General features: G+C 39.8%; 1 protein-coding gene across 5 annotated transcripts in view; it reads right to left on the bottom strand.

The window, feature by feature from the left end:
- Positions 1 to 25,206, bottom strand: part of DNM3 (dynamin 3) — a 165,983-nt gene that overhangs the window by 93,507 nt on the left and 47,270 nt on the right. The gene's annotated exons all lie outside the window — the stretch shown is intronic.

Below are 25,206 nucleotides of genomic sequence, written 5' to 3' on the forward strand. Positions count from 1 at the left end.
CAAAAAAATCCACAGATAGGAGCAGAGTTACGCTAAAAGAATGAATCACCAACACCTTCATAAACATATGAAGAGTGTACCATGGTGTGAAATATCAGATTCTGCACAGAAGACTATAAATTGGGCATGTGTTTAATAGCTCTCCCTGATGTTACCTTCAGATACCATAAAGCAAGGCCTCATTTCTGACTTTCTGGCTCTGGAGAATGTTTTTCTTTCATTATATTCACATACCCCATGTAAAAGGAATTTACCATTAGGTTTTTGGCCTTCACCAGATGTCTTTATTAATTATTTTTAAATGCTGAAATTATGATAGGGAGTGAAGATAAACATAATATCTATGCAGAAAGAACTTCTGGGCTGCAGATGCAATTAGGTGAATGAACTGGGCACAACTTCCACAGACTCCTCTCCTAGAGGATGCTCTTTCCAAACACAGCCTGATATTACAAGGTCTCACGTTATGACAGTTTGGCTACAAACTAACAATCTGTATTATCAGTTGAGTGCAAAGCAACTAAACAAAAAGAAAACTAAAAACCAGGTCTCTGGCAGAATACCCGAGTGCATCAAAAGTAGACACAACACCAAGTAGGCCAAAGCCCTGAGAGAAGCACTTTTTGTTTAGAGTTGTCATTCCCTTATTCAGATTAATCTTTTGGTAACACAGACTCATCTGAGAAAATACACACCTTTTTGGAAGTTTTGGAGGTTTTTGGTTTTTTTTTGCCCTCGTAATATATCATAGTTTGGGACATATTCATATTTGTGTTTGGGTTTTCACTTCCATGCAGAGTGCCACATACTGACTATTAACCCCATCAAACATATGGATGAGATAACTATGGAGAGAATAGGAAGTTTGTAAAGAATGACAAAGTTTTGGGGGGTAGACTTTGGGAAGTGGAGAGATACCACAGGAAAGGAGATAGAGCTAAAATACCAGTAAAGGTTAATTAAGACAAGAGGTTCAGTGTGCCACTGAAGTTTCTGATATGACTGAAATATAGTGGACATGGAGAAGTACAGAAATAGGTGGGACTAGAATGGCTCTGAGCAAGAAGGGGACTGAATGCAGAAAGAACTGCAGTATTACACCTCCTAGAATTAGGAGGCTGCAGCCTGTAGATATGACAGACAAAGAGAGGTAGTTGCTGGGGGGATGAACTGCAAGGCCCTGAAAGGACTGAGAATCAATGTAAGAGACTCTTTGGGAGATGCAACAGATGACATGTTTTCAAAAATACAGATTCATATATATGGCCTCAGGGCCACGTGACAAAGGAGACACTGCTGAAATTCCAATTTGAATCCAATTCATTGCAGTCCAAAGCAATTCCAGCCAAATTTCACAGGCATAAGGACACAGAAACAACACTAGCTGGCAGGCTATATCCCAGAAAGAGGCTGCATCAAAACATCATCTTTCTGCAAAGCTCTTCTCCAAAGACAGAATATTATACAAAGAATTCTTTTTCTGGCTTTTCAAATGCATGTCTTCCACAAGGCATCATAAAAGGGACACTGCAAGAGACCTCGTGAGACAGAAATCAATCCTAGGGCCTAAAAAGCACGACTGTGTGTACGCAATCCATCCCCCATTGCATACCTAACTAGCATCTCGTGCAGAGCTTCAAACATTCCCTACTATCTGTTTTAGTCACTGTTTCACTGCAGCTCCAGACAAGCACTTTGCATCATGGCCTGCACTGAAGGCTTTACAGAGAAGAGAGAGATCCCAAAGCAGAAAGAATTTGTTCAAGGCCACACAACAAATAGGTGACACACAAGGGCAAAAATCCTGATCTCTGGCCTTTCTCTCCAAACATATATTTATTCCCAACATCATCACTATAAATACATTCATTGCCTCTAAGCATTTCCAACACCAGTGAATTATGAAGCATCTGATTTCTACACCAATTTTCCCAACTTGCTTTGAGATTACTCACTCAGAATAAGCTGATCTGAAGGGCTGCTGATGATGTTGCTGGGAGGATGGAGGCACTGTAGCCACAGGGCAAGCTGTGCAACCTGTCACATCGTGACATGGTCATCCTATAGCTCTATATTGCCTTTATGTATTAGCAGCTCTCTCCTAACACTGATGAACTCACATACCTATTTTCAGCTCCTAAACTATGATTCCATTACAAATGCAAGAGGCACAATGTTTTCCTTTTTAAAAGTGGAGGCTAATGATGTAATAAACAGACTTTAAACTGCAGTCATTAGATATTCACATCACATTGAGATTTACTCAAGCTCACTGTCTTCCGCAGGAAATTTTCTACCATCCCTTTCTAAAAGATCAAAACACTACTGGATATGGAATGGAATGCGCACCATCTTCCAACCCAACTGAGGCTTCTAAAACAGCAGCATATTGACTGTACGTATTTAAACCTCTGGTGAATCTTCATAGTGAAGAAGGGAGATACAGCACAAAGGAGGTTTTTTTTAATGCCCATGACTGTTTTTCCCAGTCATGGCAGTACAATGTCAGTACCTCTGAGTACGCCAAATATGAAATTTCAAAACAGGGGCTTGAATCAAGACTGAAAGCTCAAAGGACGCCACAGATATTTCTCAACAGGTGGAAAGTATATAAATAAAATTTCAGATAATTCAAATACATTCAAACAGCTAAATTTTCCACAGAAAAACATGTTTCTCTCTAACTAACTGGAAAGCTTCAGACCAAAGACAGCGTTATGATTTATCCAGCCTGAAAAACAAAATATTTCCCTTTCCCTCCAAAATTAATTTAACTTCTAAAACCAAATGATACTTTGTGAAACAAAGCACAAGCCAAACGTTAGTGTTATTTGCAGTAACCGTTCCTGTCATAGCAGGATCCAAATGCCATAACTCATATCTGCAGCTTTTACACTCAGATTTGGATGCATACAGAGGAGATCAATACTTTGATGTGCGTACAGCTTAGAAACACAATTAGAGAGCATGGAGCAGGACTGGGATATCTTTTAATATATATCATATATTTTTAAAGGATTCACATCATTTCATTAGTTCATTTGGATTTTTGAGGGATGAAACATGTTTACAAATTATTCTATCGTGATTCAAAACAGAACTTACACATTTTGTCAGTAGGACACAGGGATACAATGATTACACCTTCTGCCCACTCAGCATCTTAGTACTACATACAGATCTGTCCTTTTCCCTTCTTTTTTTAAATGAAATCTCACACCATTTGCTAGGAAGCTTTGTCTATACCAGTCCCAAATTACACTGGACCTCCTCTCACTGGGCAGGAATCTCAATGCACTTCTACAACTGATTGAATTCTAGAATTAAATATACCTCATTAACACCTTCCCCAAAAGAACGAAGGAGAACAACTCTCTCTCGTATTTAATGTTAACAGAAAAAGGCAAGAATTCAGTACTACATTCCCCTGAATTACATTTCCATTTCCTTTACTGTTTGGAATTCAAATACTCAGAGAGAACCTGCGAGTGGTGTGACACTGACAGGACTGCAAACGCATTCAACAGCTTCTCTGACTTGCTCTTTGGTTATGCCACTGTGTGCCTTCAGGTCTTTGCTGTTAATTAAATCAAACCAGATTTCTACCAACAGCGTGACAGCAGTGTCATCAGCCCGCAAACTGCTGAGGCTTTCTCAAAGTCCCTCTTGTTACTTTTGCAAGCTTAGTGACTCTTTGTGCAGCCCTTCACTGCATAAAACATGCACTACCTTTTATTCAGTGCATTTCTCGTGCTCAGAAGTTATTTCCACATACTTATTGTAGTTACTGAAAGTCTGCTTAAAGAGCAACTGAACCTGACCCCTCAGCCTTCATACGCGCAGTCAACAGGAGGCACAGAAAACTTCTGAATGCTCCTTTCTGACAGTGTAGTCTTTTTCAAGCAGATTTAGACAATGTTTTCCAGGGAAATCTAAAGAAACTGCATCGAGGGATCACTTTCCTTTGCTTCATTTTCACCGCCACCCTGACCGAATGAAAGAGATTTGTTCCTTACCACGCTGTTTACATTTCTGGGTAGCACTTTCAGCAGCCTGAAATCACTGCACAAATGGAGGTGTTTACCACTCCCACACACGTACTGCTGAGCACCTGGCAATTCTGACCCAACTTCTCCATCCTGTACAGCTTCCAAAAGATGCAGAGGATCTTTCAGCCTTTCATTCACAGACAGAACTTGAAGTACAACACATCCAATACATTAAAATATTCAGCTTTTGAAAAATTCTGGTTTATTTGTCCTTCTTTTCCCAGGCTGTGTGCAACATCACGGGACTGCCTTGGCACTAAGGGCTTTCAGCAAACTTTGTAGAAGTGAACTTCTGTTCAAAGCTAGGGGAAAAAAAAAAAACCCAAACCCTGAGACTGAATAAATCCACTGGACTGTTTTCAGAGATGGTGAAATTTTCCATAACTCCACACCGGCTTAAGGACTTTTTTTTAAACAATATTAGGAACTACTAAATCTGCATTCGAAGCTAAAATGTTCATAAAAAACCTACTTTGTGCCACCACCGCCAGAGTGGCATGGCTCTCTTAATGCAGCAACCTTGCAGTTCTGTTGATTCAACTCACTAACTCTTAGAACAACAGATGTTCCAGCATATTATATATAAATTGCCCCATCCCTACAGAAACCTAGGCAAAATTACAGTACCGGTCAAACAACATTTCTTTCTTCAGCTTTAAAAAATGCACTGCCTTTTATTTTAAGCTCCATATTATTCATCTAGCAGTTTGTTTCTCTCTCCTACCAGCAAAAAAATATAATACAGGAAAAGATTTAAATGAAAAACAGATCTGCGTAGTGAATTGCATATGGTTTCCATTTTCCTTCATGCACAGTTTCATAGACAGTCAACTCAGAAATCCCTCCCACAAATCCAGACTTGAAGCCCACTTGCAGAATTTTGTCAGCACAGGAGTTAGGAGACAACTCTCAGTGCATGAAAGTGCTGTGATACATCTTTGCTTCATCTGTTGGGGTAAATCTTTCCTAAAAAGCACCACTGGATGTGCCTAATAAATGAGCATGTATAAAATATGCATGCTCAGATGAAGCTGGCTGTGTCCACGTTGACCTGCTGTAGAGTTCTCTGTTTCCTGGCATACTATGTTTGTGTCCACACCACACAGCTTATTGCATTTTATGCCTTTTCACAACACACAGTTTTCCAGCGCTAACAACTTTATACCTAGTTGACATGCTCAGTACTATACTAAATCCAGCCAATAAATACTACTCCTGCCAAGAAGACTTCAGAACTATTACATTCCATCAGCTTTCTCTAGCTGATTTCAACAATTATTTACAAGGTCCTTCTGACTTTGTTTACATATAATGCATCTTTTCCTCCTATTTCTCATAGCCAGTACTAATCTGTTCTCTCCTGTTTTCAGCAATTCCTGATGACATATGAATACCAAAGTAAGCGTGCCGTGTTTCTACCAGACACCACAGGAGGTTTACAAAAGCAGTAAACTCCTGGTTTCCCTAGACACTCTCAGGGGGCTTACGTGTCAGTGGAAGAGTAGGAAGGATAAGATGCTGATTGTCAGCTGCTGCTGTGGTTGCCATCAGCTAACAATTGTCTGGATCTCCTCCTCTTTAGAGAGCAGCTCCGAGGGGGTCTTGGATAGGATGCAGAAATGAAATAGAAGACCTTGGAGCACCTTCCTTTTTTCCTCTTCAAGGTAAAAGTCCAAGAAGGAGAGTGTGCACGTGGAGAAAGCAATGTTTTCAATAAGCATGATTTGGTTAGCAGATTGGAATGACACAGCACATGTCCCTGAAAATCCAAGACGCTTCCACGTCACAAACATTCAGATGAAAAAAAAAAGAGAATTCTAGCAAGACCTTGGAAAACATGTGTGTTAATGCTGTGTCCTAGAGAAAATGTTTGTCAGCCAGGAAGATGTGTTCATCTCTCGGCTGCAGACATCACCTTAGGTTTAAATTTAGAACTTGTGAATTTATGTCTCTTCAGTAGAGCACAAAGGTTACCTGTTATGCTGGTCTACTTTTAATGGACACTTGCTGATGTAAAAAATGAAAAGAAAGTTAAGGAAGTTTTGCCGATTCTATGTTTCCTTATATTTATACACTAGAAAATGAACACCTAGGGAATGAAGCAGTCAGTAGAAAACTTGCTCACGTGCTCTAAAATCTAGTAAGACACCTGTTATCTCCATAGAAGTCAATAATTGCGTTCAAGCTAGCAGCTGATCCTGGCATTCTTAACTATTGACCCAGAGACCAGACCAGGTCAGGCTGCTCAAAAAGCAGCACATTTTTGAGGTCTTGGGTAACAGCTTCCAATCTCAATCTTCTCATGAAATTTGCTTCCAGGAAAGTCAAACTGGAATGAACAAACTTTTCCATCACTGATTCCCTTCCGCTCTGATTACTTCTCCCCCCACCTTTTCCCCTAATCAGCTTGTGTTGTTTAACTTCCCAAGTTAAAATTATCAATTTGCTTTCAGAGGATTCTCAGACACCTGGCAACTCTTTTCCATTTGCTCACTGCTAGTGTTATACCTACCATCAAATGTTTTCTTTTTGTCTACCTATTTTGAATAAAAATCCAGCGATCTCCAGTTCCAAGAAGAATATATGCTCATCTTTGGAGGAGTTATGGATTATAGGTTAACCTAGGACCTATCCCCAGTGTTTTTCAGCCAGTCCTGGTCTATGAGGGATACAACCTGAATCTTCTTGTGCACAAGTATGCGACACAGCTCCTTGATACTCTAGTCCTTGCTAAGGTCATTGTAAATTGATTTCTAAAACAGAATGAAGAAAGCTGTAATTGCACAAGGTGCTTTGCTTACAAATGAATACAGCAGACAGGACAACATCTTCTGATTTCTTCAATATAATCATAAATATATGGATAAAACAAATTGTAGGCCATACTAACATATTTCATAACAACTAATGGTCTTGTTCAATTCAGTCAAAGAAGAGCAGAGAAATAACCTACTGGGTGGTAACATTGTGCTATGAAGTCTATTATTTTTTATACCGTGACCAGTTTGGTGAGATTTTTCAGCAGAAAAGATGCTCAGATCCTGACACCTGCTTGGCTTACACAGCTCTTCAGAAGTATACTTCAGCATCCATAATACCTCAGGGACCAATAGACCTATCCTCATCATGTTCTTGAATCTCTCTTGAATTTATCCACTAAACTGTTTTTTCAGGTCACATTCCACACACACTGTAATTGTGAAACATACATCAATACCCCTTAAACACTGCTGCTTTTTCTGCATGTTCTGCATTATCTACTAGGGAACATTTTGGTTTACTGTTTAATCAAAAAATGCTTTTCTCAGGCTCTAGGAAAGGACACAGTGACTAAACATATCTTTGTGTTTAGGAGTAAAAGATGGTACAGACTGTAGGGGGCTTTGGTTCTCATGAGGAATCTAAGTTTTTAACCAATTTCTGATTAATTTCCTTTTTCTCCACACATGAGAAAAGGTTCAGTAGGGAATCAAAAGCAGTTATCTTTGAATTTTAGCCAATCTTCAGAATATGCTAAGATTCACCTATTGGATGAACAGCAGTACAACAACAAAGGAAACCACTTCAGCTATGTGAAATGTGAGCAAAGTTACATGCATGTTTACCTTGTAAAGAAAATTCTATTATAGCACTACCTGAAGAGGTCTGTGTTGTTGTTTTGGTTCATTTTAGATCACGATCAGATCCTCAAGAGATTAAGCACCACACATAAAAGTTTCAATTGAAGCTACTTGTTCTCTTAGGATAAAGCATTCAGTTTGCACAGCAGAGAAGTTAATTCTGCATGCACAGCCTCACAAGCAAAAGGAAGGTCTGGAATGGAGCTGTAGAGACCACTACAAAAAGAACAGATCAATACACAATGAAGGTTCCTACCAGTGAGAGAGGACAGCACGTAGATCAGCAAAGGAAAACCATGAAAGGAGAGAGAAGGGTCATGATAGACCTTATAGGAGAAAGACACTGAAGTAGAAAGTGGGACTTCAAAGAAAAAAATTCCTACTCCATATTCAGGTTTTAATACTGCAACAGGTTAATCAGTGATAAGGGGGAAAAAAGCTCAACTTTTTGACCTCTGAAGAGGGCAAAGTCACAGGGCATGAGTTTAGGCGTTTGTCGTGAGTACAGCACAACCCAAAGGACATTTTTACACTATCCCCCATGATAAAGAAGGCACATAAGGAAAGGGAATTAAAGCAAGATACCTTCAAAGAGTTCTTCATAAGCCTTTCTCCATGGCTTCACCTCTCAGCCTATCTTAGTAAGTTAATTAGTTTCTTTGAAACTACACATAGTAATTCAAGAAAAGGAAACTCTTCCACAAACGTAAGGGGCTACAACAGATTTAAGTCCTACTAAGCCAGGGGGTAGCAATTGCACTCATCATGGACAGGTGGGTTTTGTCAAACACTTAGAGATAGCCACCTGAGCAACACAACAGACAGTGGCTCACAGGTTTCTAGAATGAAGCTCATCTCAACTGCTAAAAGGACATCAGTGAAGTCACAATAAACACCCATTTACTGGAACAGAAGAGATGGACAGAAAATGTTAACACCTCAGTTTTATCAGGATTATAATGATAAATCACACCTTAGTTCACTGGCAAGCAAAAGCAAACACTTGCAGACAAGCAGAGCACTACTTATTGTTGGCAATGGAAGCTCGCTCAAATGACATGCAAAAAAATCTTATTCTTTTAAACTGGAAAATCAAGGGGAGTAACAATGAGCTATTTGGAAATCTTTCATCTTCGGAGACACTGAGACAAAGAGCAACTCCAAATATCAGGGATATTGAAATAATACACAAGGACTTTGTGTTGATACATTAACTCCTCTGTTTCACACAGAATGGATGCTTCTGCTGTGTGCGTACCTTTGAGATGTGTCATGGAGAGGAGCAATAGAGCTCCCTGAGACTCTTTGACAGTCACCTCTTCTTAGAATGCACATCTCAGCACCACACCAGTGAGTGCTTCCTACATTCAGCCTCAGGAAAGGAACTCAATTTCACATTCAAGAGCCTGATTCATTATTGTTAAGACTTTATCAAAAGTAAGACAACCTAAGAAAAAAATTACATTATAAACAGAAGTTTTGGCAAGACAATGACGACATTTCATGCAGCAGTTAATATAAAGAGAGGATAACAGTTCTGCCAAAGACAATAAATACTAGAAGAAATGTCTTTTAGTTTTAGAGGCCCTAAGCAATATTGCTGGTGTTCATTTTAAGATCTGCTTCTACAACACTATTCCCTGAAAACTGCTCTTAAATGTGAAAAGGATGGATGTTTTTGTTTTGGGCTCATTCACAATGCTGGCATTACAAACCACAGCCTTGAACTGAGGTGAGAGCTAACATCACTTTGCCACTAATTTCTTTCAACTGCACCCTTCTTTCTTGATCTCTTTTCCGCACCACTACAAAATTCTCCAGGCATTACTATCAAAAATATGCTCAAGTAATAAATCATGTATCTGCTCTCACGTGACTGGTATTCATTAGAGTCAAAGATCTCCAAGATCTGCCCCCAGAGTGTATTATGTTTCTGAAACATAGAAATAGCTGCAAGACAACATTTTGCCAGGAAGGAAAAAAAGAAACACCAACACAAAAGTAACAACAAACTGCCTCTCAGCTGGGCAGCAGAAAGAATGCACATAAAAATATGTTTGAGGGGTAAATCAAACCCCAAATTCTAATGAGCCAAAACCAACAGTCTAAACACAACAGGGCAAAGTATTTAACACAGGATTTTTAACTAGAAACTTCTACAAAGAATACACTATTTTATTTTATTATTATTATTATTATTATTATTATTATTTTGTCATCCCAGAAGTTCTATTTGCAAAAGGTTTTCTCTTCTTTTTCTGGAAAAGAATAATAATAAAAATAAATAAATAAATAGAACGAACCAACCAAGAAAACCATGGCAAGTTTATCCATGATGTATCTTTGCTCTTTCTAAGCAATAAATAACACCCGCCTACACTCACGGAGATGCTTTGTTCCCTCTTATCATCCCATCATTTTGCTTTGCTGAATACTACAATCCCTTTGCAACTGAAGTGACATCTTCTCTGAGACACAGCGATCTTTAAGTGATGTGGTAACCTGAGTGAATCATGTGAGTCTGAGTGGGGAGAAAGAACACTTCATTCAGTTGCACATCTGGGTCTTATAAAGGGTCCAACAGCTTAACACTAACGTGCTGCAGGGCTAAAGCAAAGTCTGAGGAGATCACAGCAGGCATGAAAGAAGACAGTGTAAATCCAGGGCATATCATGCTCTTCACCACTACTCTGAGAATTAACTTAGCTCAGCTAATTTTGCATCTCCACTAATTGTGTGTTGTGTATGAGTAAGCAATGACTCAGGAAATGTCAAAGCTATTCCATATCCTGTCCTTTTCCTGAAGAAAAACATGACAGGCACAGAGGACACCTCCCCCATTAGGCCACAACAATTTGACAAGGCAGATATTTATTTTAGCAAGAATGAAATAACCTTTATGCAAACTAAATGCTGCCACTCGGTCATTACAATCACTTGTTACTACTGCGCTAAACTTACGCAGCTCTCTAAAAACAATTTGCTGCCCAAAACCGAGGTCAGATGTCCAGTTACGCAGCCATACATAAAAATGAAGCTGGAAAATACACAGGGAGCAGAAAGCCATCCAGGCATGAGGACTCCTTATCTATAGTACTTCAGTTATTTTCAAACATTTCTGGTTATACATCAGTAAAATTTGACCACTGGCTCTAAGGCAACAAAAATACTGAACAATACAAGACCACAAAACGACACAACATCATAACCAGGGTGAAAATAACCAGACTGCTAACAAGGGAAAAAATAAAATAAGTGGCATCAGTAATGAACCTCTCATTACTGTTTATTTCCTCAATACACAAGGGTGGATGCTGATGCTAACTAACTACAAGTTCCCAACTCATTGGCACAGAGCTGTCCCCTGCTCACTGAAGACACAGGGAACACAAGCTCCAAAACTGTTAGATGCCCAAAGTAGAGGTCCTGCCCCCCCCCTCCCCCCCACCTTTACTTTCTCCCCTTTCACATCTTTCTTGCAAACTCTGGCAAAGGTGGAGGCAAAGCACAACAGAGCAGAGAAGTGACACAGGGGAAAGGAAAACAGCATAACAGAGAAGGTGAAACAGCAAACATGCTGAGGCATCCAAGGTATGTCTGGGGAAGAGAGAAAGCAGGCCTGAGGAAACAAGTGGAAAAGAAGTCAGAGAAGGGAAAAGGGCCGGGTGTTTAGGGGCTTTACTCGCAGAGCACCCCAACAGAGGTGAAAAGTTATCCAGATTACATAGATCTGGACTGAAGCAATTTATAAAAGAACAAATCGCTACCTGCAACACCAAGGGCAGAACCTTCAGAAAACTGAGCAGCACTTAGAGAAGAGAGACGTGGCTCTTAGCAGTAATGTAGCCTTCCTACAGGGGCCCCTATCAAAGGGATTTTCCAGGTAGTACCTGTAAACTGCTGTCAACCTTGTACTTTTTTTCCTCACGTCACAAATAAAGTTACAATCAGCTGATTAGGCTGATGGTACAAGGTTAAGATGCAAAATGAGCAACACACTTCTTCATTCTTTCCTATAGCCATGGACACCGTTACCTGCAAGCACAGGTAATTCCTACGTGCACTTGCCAGAAGTAACAAAATTGCTGGGGAGCACACTTTAATACAAATAAAAACAAATGAGTGCGTCAAGTTGCAGTAGTGCATTAATAAACAGCAGGAGGGCAAGGCTACATCAGACTTTACCCTGACATCAGCAATATCAGTCCATTAATGGGTGAGAAATGCTAACAAAGCAAGTAGCAGGGACACTCTCCTCACATGAAGATGCTTCCTCAGCCCTCACCTGTCCTCTGCCCACGTTACTACCAATTGCCCTTTTACAATTATTTGGTATTAACTCTGGTGACAAAATCAGACCCCTAAAAGTACGCAGTTGTATGGTGGGTTGGGTTATTTCTTTTTGTTAAGATGAAAAAGCCTATCTGTTCTGTTCCCTTTGTTCTATGCCTACCTGTTTCTCAGCCTCTTAAGCCACTGTTTAGCTTCTTGAGTGCTTAAAAGGGTTAATCATTCCTGCTGGATGTGCAAAAACTTCAGAACAAATTATGACTTTCTTTTGCAGAATGATTTCAGAAATAACTATGTTCAATTGTCTGCTATTATTCAACTAATTTATCAGCTGCAGACATCCAGCTTACTGTTCTGTAGTTCCCTGGATCATATCTAGAGCTTTTGGAAACTAAAGATACAAAATTTACAATTGTCCAGACACTTGCTACAATAATTTTTTAATGTAAAAACGTGCGTTAGCAGCAGCTCATCCACTTCTCCAGTGTAAATACAGCCTAGAAAGCTTTACAAACAACAAGAAGTATGTAGCTCCCGCGCAAGCTGCGCACCAACATCATTTAAAAGCAGCCTGTCCTGTCCAGCATGCAGAGGGGCCTGGCACTGTAATGCAGTCCTGCCAGTAAAAGGAAACAATCCAACAGAAATATGGCTACTTGCTTTTTCATGGTGGTCTTCCAAGTAAGTGTCAGTGAAGAAGAAAGAAGCTGGACTTCGCAAAATCTTTTTTTTCCACCAAAGTTAAAATCAAATAAAAATAATAAAATAATATTTTAGGCTTGTGGAGAAGAATTTGATCACTGGGCTGAGTTCGTGGGCATGTCAGAAACGTCAGAATGAAAAACTCATGAAAAATGAAGAATTATCCGCATGTTTGGAAGACACTTATGATGAGCTCTGGTAGCAATTTATTACCGATAGAAACACTCTGAGTCAAGGTTACTGCAGCCATGAAAGCAACCTGCCACTCCAGTACCACATCTAAGCAAAAGCCTCAGAAGCACATGCATTTTGTCAGAAGCACTTTTAAAACCAACAGGGTATCTGGGGAGCCATTCAGTAGAAGATTTTAAATATTACAGGTATCACGTGTTATCAGAATGAATCGAAATGCCTATTTCTTTTCAGGCCTACACCCTCCCAAACAGAGATCAAGTGAAAAAGAAGGGGCTGGATCTAAATGCTTAACACAGACGTGTGTAACGAGCCAAGCAGAATCTATGAAGGAAAAGAGAAACATACCTGAGAGGTCTGAATGGCTTTGTACTGTATTAGAAGCTCTCCTTGATAAGGCTTTAGCATCCTTCCGGGCACCCAGAACAAGCCCAAACCCCTGTTGATGTACTCCATTCCTCCAGAGCTCAGCTTTTGCCAGGAAACAAGCTTAGAGAGGGAGAACTTCCAGGCCGCAGTGCAATGAGCCATTCTGCTTCTATTTAACCATCTTGTGAAAAATTCACAGACTAACGCTGCAGCAGTCAGCAGCAAAATTCAAAATTTCACACTCCTCGGATCCTAAACCTGCTTGGGGCTTTAATGCACTACCTCTTGTTTTGTTCGGGATCTCTGCAACCTGTACTGCAGGGGCTGAGGTGTCAGACCAACTCTCCTTCTCCTGGTACAGAAAGAGGATCCCTGGAACAAGGTCTTTTCCTGACAGCGCAACCATTCCTTGCTCTTCATCTCTGAAGGTTCCTCACTGCAGAAAATCTGACCCACTACACTTAGCGCCCCATTTACAGAAGTCTCTCACTACTCACTCTTTCCCAAATCATATTCTTCTGCCACAAGGCAAGTGGTAAATGGTTATACAGTAAGAAGGCCAGTTCCTGCATGTGCTGTGTTATGCAGACAGGGAGCCCTTTGGGCTTGTCCACAGTGTTTCCTACTTTGTTTGCATTGACAGCCTTACCTCTAAAAGCTCTCGTGCATCAGTTCACTTTCTCTTATACACTTGTCTAAGAAAGTCAAGCACTCCGCATCTTAGGCCTCCTTTTATAGCATTTCCAAACCTTTGCAAATTAAAAAATCTCACCACTGCTTAGATGCTCACCAGCCTACTGTGATCCAAATGGTGGAACTGCATGCACAATCTGAGCTAGGCAACACTTGGTGTGCTACCACAACAAAACAGTCTGCAGGTCACTTTTCCTTCTCATTGTCTGGAAACTCCAAAACCACCTTCCCTGACATCCAAGTTCATTGTATTAATGCTCTCTGAAGTTAGGGCTCTGCAACCTGTCCTGTGCGTGCCTCTAGAAGCTACGGCTCTCAGAGCATTTACCATCACCTAGGAAGAACCACATCATGTCAAAGTTATTTAGGACAACAAAGCTTACGGCACACATTTAGATTTACGTATGTAGTTCTTTCCAAAGCTGTTCAGGAAGTTGGTGGATATCTACCTTTCAGAACGAAGTCCCAGTGCTCAAACCTCCAGGCAGAAAAAGAGCTACTGGCAACAATTCCATAAAGTGCACATTCTATATAAAGTCACCTCCAGTTCTGACTTCCAAAGAGCTTACCTGGTAGGTATCCCTTTGTTTTAGGCCACAAGCTAAGGCAGGTTAAACATTAAAAAAAAAAAAGGCACAACACTTCGAATGAACAGCAGAACTAACAAAGCAGGAAAAAAAAAAGTCTACTGAAGAGGAAAGGATAGATGCCTGTAGGGAGAATATCTTACAATCTACGGTAAAGTCATACTTGGCAAAATTCAATAGATCTGGTAAACATCAAAGATAAAATTTAGCAGGATAATTCCACCAAGCACCATTAAAAGAAAAATGGGACCAGCAGGGTTACCAGTGAAAAACAATGCCAGGCCTAATAGCACTGATCTACCAGAAGCAATTTATTATGACACCAGAAATAGCTATTTTCACAGTGGATGCTTGAAATGAAAACTTTAAAGCTTCTTTAAGTCTTGAGCTATAGCAAAGTATTCAGCCAGCCAGCCAAAATAGCTGAAGGGAAATAGGAAGGCCACATGTGGAACTAATTACTCATGTAGAGGCTATGACAAAGAACATTTCTCCAGACTTTTCATGGGGGCTTCACTTTCAGGAAGTAACTCTAATTACTGTTCAAGTCTCGGCAGCCTGCATGCCGCTGACAGTTCCAAGAAAAAATGAACCTATTTGCCCTTTTCTTGGTCTGAAATGCCAAAATATAAAAGCGCAACTGGAGGCATTAAAAAGAAACAAAATAAGCACTGGCTTATTGCAGTAGATTCTCAAGCTGAATTCTTTTTATAAGTTCAGTTTTTCAGCCTGCAGAAAACAGCAAATTCTGCCTACATTAACTTGCTCTCCGTTGGCTGCAGTGAAACTGTACATCTTGACTTTTTACAGCTTTTCCATACTGGGGCCCACTTCCTGCCCGGTTGAAGAAAAAAATCTGGCCTGAAGATGAAATGACTGCTTAACATTACACTAAAACATCTGGTACCATTTTATACACAGACCCATGTCTGAGAGCAGGCAATTCTAGCGGTCTCACCAGCGGCACAGTGCATACCCAAACCTCCCTAGGGTGACATCATCCCATATATGGACTCTCAGGCCCAGCCCTCCCCCTTTTCCTGGTCCTAAATTCATTGCCAGATCCCCAGTCTGCTGCAAATGTGCCACGTCAAGACTGGAAATCACAGCACTTCAGTGTGTTTCAGTGAGTGCTGCAGAGTGTGAGGGAGAGCCGAGCACAACCCGTGATGCAGGAAGGCAGTTTTTCCCAAAGACTAAAAGAGGATTTAAAATAAATAAATAGAAGCGTCCGGAGATCCTGCTCCGTCGCCCCAGTGTTCAGACTACCTGTTCAGGACAATGCTGTTGTACAGTAGTCTGCACATTGGTTAGACTGGGCAAGGGAAAGCAGCGACATGGACTATTGGGGACGCCAGTTGCTCTTGCCAAGGAGAAGACAGTTATTGCTCCTTTCAGATCTCATATACAGTATTTTTCTTCACAGGTTTTGCACACTAGGGAATAAGAAACGCTAAGGGACACTGTGAAAAAGGAGGACTGCAGAATAATGCGGGGAAGACATTCTGGTAAGGCCTACTTTGGAAGAACACCTGGCCTATGACCTGGCAAACCTAGGTGACTCCCCCCCCCTTCCTCCAGTCATCACTGCAAGAAAGATGGAGCTCTGATGATTTACTAAAACCTATGCAAGAAATGAGCGAGGTATACTACCTAGATGTGTACTACTTAGAGAAGTGTACAAGAGCATAGTTGAAGTCGGTCATTTCCTTTTTTTCTTTTTTCTTTTTCTTTTTCTTTTTTTTTTTTAATTTAAAATAAAGTTTACTTTTGCCCACAAACTAAAAAGGTAAATTTAATATTTTTTTACTTGTAGCAATCAGTATAAATATCTAAGGAGTATATTGCTTTCTTTTAATGCAGAAGAGGCTTGCTAGTATGTGTTCTGAATAGCTCTCATTATGAACTATTGATCTGAAGATCAATTTTAAGAAAATACTTTCTCTTAAAGTAATAAAGTAATATAAATGAATGCATGAATATTATTTTAAATTATTGTAAAATATATCGCTGCTGGGAGAACTGTACTTTGATTTTCTATGCAACTGAAACTTCTTTGCAAGTAATCTATGCTCTGTGTACTAATGAAAAATGGGAGAGATCCCATAGGGAATATATGACTACTCCATGCTTTGCTTCTGCCATGTAGCATATAAAATATTTGATTGTTTAGGAGAAATTACCTCTGAAAGTGCAGGATGTAATGGGGAAAGGTAATCCAAATCAATCAATAAATAAAACAGAACAAACAGCTTTCCACCCCATACCTGCCTGGCTATTGCTTATAAGCGATCGGCACCGATTGATTGTTGCCGCTGATGTATAGTTTGCTTTGCTGATATTTCTTCTAACTTTCTAACATCTTCTAACAAAATGATAAGTTACCTTGTCCTAAATCCCACTGATAGAAAAGGAATTTGTAAATGAATGCAGAAGTTTGCTTTGGTGAATTTCCAGCTGTCCTGGTAGGGGAAAAAAACCCTCGGGCTGAATGAAATCCCCACGGACAGAATAATACAAAAAGTCTGGGCTGCAATCTGATACCAGCTGAACTCCAGAGTCAGCTCCCCTAAAGTTAGCACTAGTAACAAACTGCTGCAACCAGAAAAAATAAAAATAAAAAATAAAATGTAAATCCCATCTATATGGTGCTCATTATGGCCAGGAAGGCTTGCGATAGCTGTACTATAAAAAGAATTAGCAGAAATAAGCAGCCATTAGTACAATAAGCAGGCAATTATGCAGAATGTGTATTATATTCCAGACAGCCTTGACGCTGTGCAATTGTTAAAAATATGTATATTATCATTACCTTTCTCACTGCTCCTTCAGTAACCAATAGAAGTCCTATTGGGAAGACCTGGTCGTGTAGCATTTGTGAGCTTATACTGCTTGCCTTACAGCCTGCAAAGCAACAACTAGCACTGTCATTTCCCTTACCCTCCCAAAAAAGCTTTTGCATTTTGACTTAAAGAATGATTATTTCTTTTAATTGTAGATGCACTGCCAGGTTGCCCACCCTCTCTTCCTTTATTTCACCAAAGATTCTCTTCAGTGTTAAATTAGTGGGCTTTCATCCATCGTAGTCTGAAGGAATTTTTACTCTCGTTCTACTTTAAAGCGAAATTACAAGCAAGCTAAATAGCCAAGCTGAAGTGATAGGCAGGTATTGAAGAAAAGGAAGGAGATTCGGGCTTGCATTAATATTTCTCAATCTTTAAGCTTGATTGCTCTTCTAGGCATAAAAAAAAAATCTGATAAGTTTTATGACTTTCTGTCATAGCGGTAGAAAAATGGCTTAAATTTGCATTAAGAAACATGCTTTGTTACACTTTCAGTGGAAACGTTATCGCTCACAAGTATATTTTCTATCTATTGCTTATTTGCACATCCACTTTTACTGTTTGTTTGCTTGTTTGAGAATTCTGATCTAGAAATTAAGAACGTAGTGTTAACTGTTAGCAAAACCCCATTAGAGATAGCTTACATCAATGTTGGCTAAATAAGCAAAGAGCATGAATACATACAGGACGAGTATTTCTCTTATCTCTAGCCCGCTATTTGCATTAATCTTTATTTTAAATGGCCTTTCTGGATTTAGGAAGTGATTCCCCTCCCATACACCCATGACTGCTCAAAGTTACATTTTTAGCCTGCAGGCCGAGAGCTAGGAGGCCCCTTGGCTTGGGGCTTGAGAAGGGGGGGCTGTGCACAAAGCAGCAGATACGGGAAGAAAGCCTGTATTGTTAGCAATGAATAAGGAAGTATATCTACTTCGGCTCAGCAATCAAAACATTTCCAAAGTGAATTAAGTGATTCTCTGGTTCTTCACACAGTGCTGTTTTTAGCTAGGAAAAGTTCTAGCTGATTATAATAATACATAAAAGACTTCCAAAGCTATTAAATAGAAGTTTTAAATAGGCATGACAATAAACACAAGGCAGCCGTATACAATTTTTTCATGAGCAGAAAAAATGATTACTATTTGCAAAGAATATATATATATATACACACATATATATGTGTGTGTGTGTATATGAGCAAGTTCCACTATGTAATAAATCACAAAGAGATCTCTGTGCAACTGGATGGATACCAAAGCTTAAATCTGTATTAGGAGTTAAAGGATACAGCTCAAGTTATCACAGAATGTACCAAATCTAGAAAAGCAAATGAAAGCTGAGAGCAGTTGAGGAGGTCAGGGTTTCAATATAATGAACTGTTATCTTTAAACGAGTCTTATTTTTTAGTACAACCAAAAAAATTAAATAGGGAAGAGGAAAAAAATATTTCAAAGTATATATATATATATATATATATATATATATATATAATTTTTATCTTTATTTTTTTAAGAGGAAAAAAAAAAAGGAGAGGAGAAGCCACAGAACTCTACAAAACTACAGAGCAAGCGAGCATCCCAGGGCAAAAAATCACTTTAACACATGGTATTTGACATTTTTGGCCCTGTCTTTAAGTCGCTCGTTGCCTTCTGCGTTACAGTTACCAGTGCTGTGCAACACGGCTGCATGTGCAGGAAGGACGCTGCTCTGCTCCCCACGCTCCTTGCCCCCCTCCCTGCACCATCACTGCATGTCCACAGGCACTGCTGCGGACCACCCAAGTGCCATCACTGGGTGCAAAATGGGATGACCCAAAGAGCAAAAGACTCACAAACAATTCCGAACTCCCCAACAGGGATTTAAGTGATGATCACCTTTACACCAAAAGATGCTGAGCAGGCTGGAAAATGTAAAAGCGTAAATCTTAGGCTGGATAGGGTTGGTTATTTTTCCCTGCTTCTTCTTTTTCATTATTATTTTATTATTTAGATCTTACTGGGGACATAAATTAACTTTTACTTGCAGAAGGCTTTGCTTCCCGAGCTGCACTTCATTTTAACAAAATCTAATTAAAATAATACTAAGTATCAGGTTAAACCTAGAAGATGACAGGAAACTGCAGGGTTTAGAATGAAACTTCCTTGACTAATGCTATTGTACTTCTGTGCTGCATTTTATGCTGCATTGCAAAACAGCATCTAAAAACAACAGCCTTCCCTGATCACAGCTGGACAGAATATAAGTCTCAATTTGATCTCCAAACTCCCTATATTTAAAGCCAAATCCCTCGTATAGGTTCCTGTAAAAATAAGACTGGAAATCATAGGATTTTGTTACGAGGACTCTAAAATACTCTTAAGTCCTTTCTGGATGTAATGAATGAACCAGACGGAGCACACAAACATTTTGCCCTTTTGTCAAACCAACTAGAAACCAACTTAGAAGGAATATCTGCTTTTAAATAAGAATCAAGTGGAGACACAGCAGTACCATGAGCGGTCCCAGCGAGTTCTCTGAAGGCAAAATGAACGTGCTCCAGTCATAATAAGCACAGCCATTTGCTGATTGCTTGATGAATTCTCCTTGTGCACAGTTATTAGAAAGACAGCACAATCTTTCATGTACAACTCCTACTCGTGAGTTCCCTGATAGCTGCTAATAGGAAACCTATAAATTACAAGGCATGTTTTTGTTGCTCCGGTTCTTTTTTTTTTTTTTCTTAACTATCATTTGCCAATGAATTTTACCGTACAATTCTTCCAAAGAGCCATAGCACAAAAACTGAGACTTAATTTTCTCCCAAACCACTGATTTATTTGGCAACTCAATTCAGACGTTATCTATAAAACAAGCAGTTTGCTATATGTGCTTTATTAAAAGTACTTTTCATTTGTCACTTTTTGCTCTAAAATAGCCAAGTGTGCAGGAAGGCACGCCGTGCCATATTAGAGCCCGGTCTTATTTCTGGAGTTCTAAGTAAAATTTTAAGCAAGCGTATCATAAAACTAAAGGGAGCATATTTAATGTCTTGGAATTAATTTATCGTGTCTAAATTAGCTAGTCGTACTTTATGTTTGATTAGATTTTTAAGAGACATTACTTCATTTTGCTTGTTTTAAGGAAGACTGATATATTTATTGACATAATTGAGATCCTTAATTGTATTATTTGATTTGTATATTAGCTAAGGTGTCCTTAATTTTAAGTCAAAATGCTTACTACTGCTAAAATGCCAAAATTAGCACGTATTAATTTATTACTGGACTATCCACACCATCAGCCCTTTGGTAAATATATCCCTTTTATCATCAGCTCTCAGACCAGAGCTTCAGTGCTCCTCTTCTGTATGGGATACACTTATCATTGGTTTGAAGGCTTGCTGCTTACCTATGGAGGCACTAGTGAGCAACAGGGATATAAGAACACCATCATGAAACAGAATTATTCCATCTGTACAAAAAAGTGATACAAATATTTACCTCCTACCTCTTTTATGTGCCCATTGGTTTATACTTTTTGAAACAATGCCTCAACAATGGCGTAAACGTCACTGAAAAATTGGATTACATGCACATCTTGTGATGTAAATGGAGCTGCTTTCTTTTTCTTTTCAGTAAATATCGATCTGAAAAACTGACGGAAGCTCAACAAATTTGTTTTTTAACCACTTATGGATTTTGAGAGAAAGCTAAATTGAAATAGCATGCAAAGCAAAATACTAAAGAGATATGACTGTGGTAAGGGGATAGCTCTCACATATTACCATAACTGATATAAAATATAACTGGTTTCCTTTCCAGCACATCCCCCTCCGCTGGGTTAATGTGCAAGTTGTTGTCTCCATTTGTACAGGAAGATTTTTATTTATTTTTAACATGCAAGATTATTGTACTTATCTGCTCCTAGAAAATATGTACTGTGTAAACATATCCTTTATCTTGAACTTCAGTATTTCTGTGCTTCCAAGAAGAGCTAAACCATCTGGTTATGTTACTACGTGTGAGTGCAATACGGAGGCAGACCCCTGTGTGAGTTGCATATAAAATAAATTACGGTTTCAAGTCTTTTTTTTATTTTTTGTTTTTTTAGAGTGTTCCATGTATTGAACTCATATCTCTTATCCACGTCAGCACAATGCCAACTGATGTACCAAAAGGCTTATTTTCTGAATAAAATCAAATTACGTTCTCGTCCTACAGCTCACAATGCTTTAAAGTTTAATTCTGTTATGTGTGCTACCCCCAACAAAGTCCCCCAATGCGGATGGGTACAAAGTGATCCCCGCCAGCGGTGATGGCTCCAAGGGACTGGCTGGACGGAGTTGTCATGTGTCTGCCTGTCTACACTTGCTGTGCAGAACATCCTCTCACCTGTACAGCAGGCACAGACAGGCAGTCACATGACAACCCAGCCTGAGTGACAGCCGGCTCTGACACCCCAGAGCATCTTCAGCAAGAGCTGCAGCCACGAGTCGCTCTGGATCTCAGATGGTCGGTCAGTAACCAAGCCGCGTCCTGCAACCCACCTAGAGTCAAACCAACAGTGCCTATAAAATACAATAAAACCCACTGCTGAAATTTTTACTGTGCTTTCTATAGTACTCTTTTCCTAGTTGTTCTCATTAACTCACTAATGACAGGTTTTATTTACGTGCAGCTCTGCAGCACCACAGTAAATGGGAGGAAAGAGTTCCCATCCATAAAACCCGAGCAACTCGCGCTCTTAGAATGTTGCTGTACACAACCACCAATGTTGCTGTTAGCCATAGAATTGAGCACAGCTTGCTGTGTGGCAAGTTAATCCTAGAAACACACACAATGTCAGACCCCAGAGGAATTTCTGCCCTTTTTGAATTCTTACCCCCCCTCTCATTTTCTTACCTCCCTCCCAAACCTCACTGAACTTTACAATTGGGAATAAACTGAAATTAGATGCAGTTTGTGTTACATCACTGGATACTGCCCTTCGGTATTAAAGGAAAAAGGAAATATTTGATTTGGAAATCAGAATTAAAAAGACTTTTCAAATTAACAAAAATATCACGTTTTCACAAGTTCTTATCCTAGCCCCAGCATGGCATCCTTTGGTCTCCTCTGAGGCCTCTGAATGCTTTGGAAAGAATAATAAATTAAGTTCTCTGACCATGCTCTGTAAAAATGCTTCACTGCTTTACTGACGGTGTCTCCCTGTTCACGAGGGAGCTTTTGAGCCACTGAATGACGTCCCACATTCCCAAAGTCTGTACTGTCCCAACTGCTAAATCTGAAACTTCAGATTTGCAGGCTGGCTTCTAAATGAACCTTAGCATCAAATGTTACAGCTTTTTGTGTTTGTGAAAGCAGTAACAATTGAGAGCTGAAATGTTTAGATTTCAAATGTATATATATATGTTTGTAAGGGATGCATCTCGTAATGCTTCAGCTAGTATCACACAGAGTACTTAAGTAAAGAAAACTGCACGTGTGAGCTATATGAATGTGCTAATTTTGCACTTATTTACAATAGTCTCAAAGCAGTACACAACATTTTCCACGCTTAATCTTAAGCTCATGGAAAAGCACAAAGTCACAGTCATGCAGCAAGTTTATGAACACAGACAACTGTATGCAGGGCCAGAAACTAATTCAGATGAGTGTACACATACCTAATAGCATATCCACTGTATCCACGCTGATCCGTAACTATAAGATTGAAAAGTACTCTCAGGCACTGATTCTCATCTCATCTAGCACTAAAATCCCCTTGCACATTTGAACAGCAGCAAAACCACATCAATAAGGAGCTAAAGATACCATTGGTCCCTTTTTTTTCTTCTTCTAATATTGATACCATGAAACAAATTTTGAAATGCTTTACTTCAAAACACATTCCACTGCACTCTCTTCTCCAAAAGCCACAACTTACAAGAAGAAGAAATAATCTGCATCCTCCTAATGGCACCAGCAAGCAATTGCTCACATTCAGAGAGCGATTTTCATCCCAGAGCAAATTCCAGACTATACAGAACAGGCTCAGCTTACACCAGAGAGGGTACACAGCCCCAGAGGTCCCAGCAAATGCTGTGGCTTTGTGCAGCACATTGTTAGAGCTCTCTGATGCACAGAAGCTGCAGCCGTCCTCACTTAGGGGTAGAGGCACAAGGGAATGAACTCATTGCTGCGCCTGGGAGAACAAAGGGGAGAACAGAGCTGCTGCATCTCCCCCAGTTGCAAGGAGATGCTCCCACTGCCAGGAAGGAGCCCCAGCGGGGACACGGGGGACCTGAACTCCCTGTGACCTCCCAGAACACACACCCGTGCAGCGCTGGGCACAGGGCAGACACGTAAACACGAGTATCGCTTCACACATTGCTGAGCGCCACATATCCTCCTGGGGTGGAGACACAGCAGCATGCAGCCTTTTCTATAATGATCCAAGAACAGGATGTGACAACTACCAAACGGAGCTGAAAGTGAGAAGAACATTTTAAGGGCACCAAATATAATTATACAAATTGGAATTCAGCCAGGAGAACAAATATTTGCTGCCTTATTTTCAGAAGCCAGTAGTCATGTTTCTGAAACAAGCCCCCGGTCCGTTGATTAACCAAATGATCAAGCTGTGGCTTTGACCATTTCCATAAAGTGTCTAAAACAGACCTCACTAATTTTTTGAGTCCTACTGGGAAAGGCTCTGAAATAAAAGAAATCCAACACAGCTTTGTGAACTATTCTGCAGAACAGAATACTCTAATTACACAGCAAAATTGTACTTAACAGGGAACTTCTTCCACCGGCAAAATGTGGAATACTGTGCAGTTGGGCTGCCAAGGGAGGCGGTGGAGTCACCGCCCCTGGAGGTGTTCAAGAAACATCTAGATGTTGTACTGAGGGACATGGTTTAGTGGGAAATATTGGTGATAGGTGGATGGGACCAGATGATCTTGGAGGTCTTTTGGTGATTCTATGATTGAGACCATGGTCCATGGTGAACTGATTCCATGGTCCATGGAGGTCCTTGGTGATTCCATGATTCTGCTATCTTCTTACTACTGTAAGGGATTCCTGAGTGATCTCCCATATCAGACTGAATGAACTCCACATATTTCCATGACTCTCAAACACACCTGGCTGGCTACTAAGAAACTTTATAAAACTAAAATACACATTTGGAAATCAGACAGCAGCCAATTCTCTCCACATACTGTTCAGAGATTCCCAAGTGACTGTCTCCAGCACACTACAAAAACAAACCACTTATTTCCAAGCTGCATAGCAGAGGGCATTCCAGAAATATTTTGAGGAATTTTTATGTTTCCCACTAAATAAAGATAGGACTGAAAAAAACAACATCAAAACTACCACAGAAGTTGATGTGTCACATCTTAGATGCTTCTCCAAGTGCTTGAGACAGAAAGTAGAAGGAATGTAGATTCCAGCACATCACTTACCTGTAGTCAGTTACCTGTACCTAGTCTAAGACAGTAAGTCCTTCAAGGCATTTCAAAAACAAAGACAAGTTTTCACATTCATAGGAGGCAACTTCACTTTTTTTTTTTTTAAATGATGTCACAAGTAATTATATTTTAGTGATCATAGAATTAAATTCACTGTTTTCAACTAGCACATCTCTGACTGAAAGTTTAATCATTTTCTTGTTATATTTTGTACATTCAAATCCCTATTAACTCTAAATCAAGGGGTAAGGGGCATAACCTACCATCTACTTAAGACTTCAAAATGGCAACAGACACAGGGAAACTATTCTGCTGATCAGCATGATTTCCACCATCAGCAGTATTACCGGAGTAACTACTACTCATAAATACTCATTAATACTCTCTCTTTACCCATGCCCAGTTTTCCAATAATAATTGGGGAAA

Source organism: Excalfactoria chinensis, chromosome 8 (assembly GCF_039878825.1).
Source record: "Excalfactoria chinensis isolate bCotChi1 chromosome 8, bCotChi1.hap2, whole genome shotgun sequence".
In the NCBI taxonomy this organism is placed as follows: Eukaryota; Metazoa; Chordata; class Aves; order Galliformes; family Phasianidae; genus Excalfactoria; species Excalfactoria chinensis.